The sequence below is a fragment of the Humulus lupulus genome, chromosome 6 (genome assembly GCF_963169125.1).
Source record: "Humulus lupulus chromosome 6, drHumLupu1.1, whole genome shotgun sequence".
NCBI lineage: Eukaryota > Viridiplantae > Streptophyta > Magnoliopsida > Rosales > Cannabaceae > Humulus > Humulus lupulus.
Window position 1 is genome coordinate 33,065,660 of NC_084798.1, and position 3,625 is coordinate 33,069,284.

The window sequence follows — 3,625 nt, forward strand, 5'->3', positions numbered from 1 at the left end:
CCTTCTGAACAGCAAACTACTCCTGTTCGGCCGAATCCTCCAGCTGCTCCTGCCAGGGAGCAGCTTTCTTGTGAAGAGGCTCATGGGGCCAGACTCATGAGCCATGCCATTCGATCTGCCAGGGGCCGCCTCGATCGCATCGGCAAAGGCAACCGTGTTAGGGCCGCAATGGTCCAAGCTGAAGAGTTGCCAGTCGACCAGATCCTGAACAGGGCTCTGAATGAAATCTCCAGCGTAAGTGTTTCTTTATTCTTCGAGTCTTTAGTTTTTTAGTCCTCGTGATAAGTTCTAACTCCTTTTTCTTTGTGCACAGGCTTTACTTTCTGCCACTACTGCTCGTACCCGAGCCCAGGCTTACCTCGAATAGGCCGAGGCAAAAGCCATCGAGAGGTATCAGGTGAAGGCGGCCAAGGAGCTTTCGGCTGCTGAGGCTAAGCATGCCAAGGAGTTGGAGGCAGTGGTCCGAGAGAGGGATGCGGCGGTGACTAAGCTGTCCGAGGCTGAAGCTGCGAAGGAAGCGGCGGTCAAGTTGAGGCAGGCGTACCGAGACTTCAACAAAACCCATCTCCGCGAAATCAAGCATCTGGGGGAGGTACTCAAGACCAAGGATGAGGCTATTCTCTCCCTCGAGGGCAAAGTGAAGCAGTTGGAGCTTGACAACTCCAAGAATCTGGAAAAGTACAAGAGGACCACACTTCGATGTTTCTACAATTTCTGGAAACACAATCAGGGTGCTGACTTTAGCTACCTTTCAGAGGAAGTCAGAACTGCGGAGTTGGCCCGATGTGCTTCCCAACTGGCCGAAGAGGAGGCAAGAGCCGCGACCCCTGCCACTCCAAGCGTCGCTGGTTTGGAAGAAGAAGATGCTGTTGAGGACGTGACTAACCAGGATGCTGCCCAGGATCCTCCAGCCCCGAATGCCTCTTGAATTCTTCTCATTTACTTTTTCTTCTTTTTGGATATACGACCCAAGGGTCGTGATGTAAAGACAATAGTTTCTTTTTAAATTTTGCTGCACGGGCAGTAAATCTTTTTACTTGAACAATTACATCCAAGCTGCGATGCTTGCGGTGTAAAAGCTTAACTCTTGGTGCTATAATATCTTTACTTATTATAACATTTGTCCGTATGACCGGACTTAGCATAGTACTTTGGCATGATTTAACAAAACATAAATTTTGAAAAATACTCTAAGTACTGTAGCATGCTTTCACTTATTTTGTTCATGTGTTTACATACCTTGAGAGTATGCTTTGCTATCGATGTGCCTTATATGCCCCCCAAGTGATCGAGGAGCTTTAAGTCCTTGGTCACTTGCCTTGACCATAACCTGCTCGAACATTCCTGTTCGTATGAAAACTGATACTTGTAATACAGCAAAACAACACACGTAATGAACAAATACTTGTAAATACAAATTCACTAAGGTTGGCAAGAATGACTGGCTGAGCATAGTCCCTTATAATCTCGTATTAAAAATGGACTAAACATGTCTTTACGAGTGATTCTGAAATAGAATCTTACATATATGAGCAGTTAGCCATACAACGTGGCTAACCCTCTTTGCAAAACTTGTAAAAATTAAAAAGAAAATTTTAGACAAGCCAGTCCTTTAAGAAGGACTGTTCATTGATAATACTTGCGCAGGTGTTCTCCATTCCAATAACGTGGAACGAGATCTCCGTTTAAGCGTGCAAGTTTGTAGGTGCCTGGGTGAAGGACTTCTTCAATCTGGTAAGGTCCTTCCTAGTTAGGTCCGAGCACTCCAGCAGTGGGGTCGCGGGTATTTAAGAAAACTCGTCGTAGCACCAAATCTCCGACGTTGAATTTTCTTTCTTTAACTTTGGAGTTAAAGTACCGGGCGAATTTTTGCTGGTAAGCAGCAACTCGGAGTTGAGATTTTTCTCGCATCTCGTCGATCGAGTCTAGGGACTCCATCATTAGCTGGCTGTTCAGGTCCTGGTCGTAAGTCAAACGCCGATGTGAGGGGGGATCTAACTCGACAGGTAACATGGCCTCATATCCGTAGGCTAGGGAAAATGGGGTATGCCCTGTTGCTGTTCGGTGAGATGTTCTATACGACCAGAGGACTTCAGGCAGTTGCTCTGGCCACGCTCCTTTTGCTTCTTCAAGTCTTTTCTTCAGGGTGTCCTTAAGAGTTTTGTTCACGGCTTCGACTTGCCCATTCGCTTGTGGATGTGCAACTGAAGAAAAACTTTTAATGACCCCATGCCTTTCGCAAAAATCGGTGAATAAATCACTGTCAAATTGGGTCCTGTTGTCTGAAACTATCTTCCTGGGTAATCCATACCGGCATACAATGTTCTTGACGACGAAGTCAAGAACTTTTTTGGTCGTGATGGTTGCGAGTGGTTCAGCTTCGGCCCATTTTGTGAAGTAATCGACTGCCACAATTGCGTACTTTACTCCTCATTTCCCTGTTGGCAAGGATCCAATCAAATCTATCCCCCATACTGCGAAGGGCCATGGGCTCTGCATCTGTTTTAGTTCATTTGGAGCTGTTCGTGGGATCTTGGAGAACCTCTGACATTTGTCACATCTTTGTACATACTCCATCGAATCATCGTTCATTGTTGGCCAGAAGTAACCTTGTTTTAGAATCTTTTTTGCCAAACTCTGCCCCCCAGCATGATCTCCGCAGAAGCCTTCATGCACCTCCCTCATGAGTTCCTTAGCTTTTTCTGGTGTAACGCACCTGAGTAGTGGCATTGAATATCCTCTTCGATACATAACGCCATCGACCAGTATGTACCTAGCGGCTCGCCTTTGCAGAGTTCTGGCTTTGTTTCTATCTGTTGGCAGTGCACCATTCGTCAGATACTCCAAGTAAGGCGCCATCCATGTATCCTCCATTCGAATCTCCATACTGGACTCAACTGCTTGTATGCTTGGCTTGCTCAGTCTTTCCACTGGCACAATGTTCAAAGTGTCAGCGTCTTTTGCACTCGCGAGTTTAGCTAAGGCGTCTGCATTCGAATTCTGGTCTCGCGGGATTTGCTGGAGGGTGTACTTTGTAAAATGGGCTAGCAAATCCTTCGTTTTATTTAGGTAGGCCATCATCTTTAAGCCTCGCGCTTGATACTCTCCCAGGACTTGATTTACGACTAGCTGAGAGTCACTGTAAATGTCAAGCGTCTTTATGCTCATATCTTTGGCCATCCTTAATCCAGCTAGGAGTGCTTCGTATTCCGCTTCATTGTTTGATGCTGCGAAGTTGAACCTGATTGCGCAGTGAAATCGATGCCCTTCCGGCGTTATCAATATCACTCCCGCTCCAGCGTGGGATTCGTTGGATGAGCCATCCGTGAATAGTTTCCACGAAGGAGTTTTGTCTTGAGGCATGGGCGCTTCAGGCTGTTCGCACTGCTTACTGCATGGGAGTTCGGTGAACTCCGCGACAAGATCGGCCAAGACTTGTCCCTTTATTGCTGCCCGCGGTGAATAAGTTACATCGAACTGCCCTAGTTCAACTGCCCATTTTAATAGTCTTCCAGCCGCCTCCGGTTTTTGGAGGATTTGCCGAAGGGGCTGGTCGGTTAGAACTGTGATAGGATGGGCTTGGAAGTAAGGAAGCAACTTCTTGGAGGCTAGAATTAAGCAATAT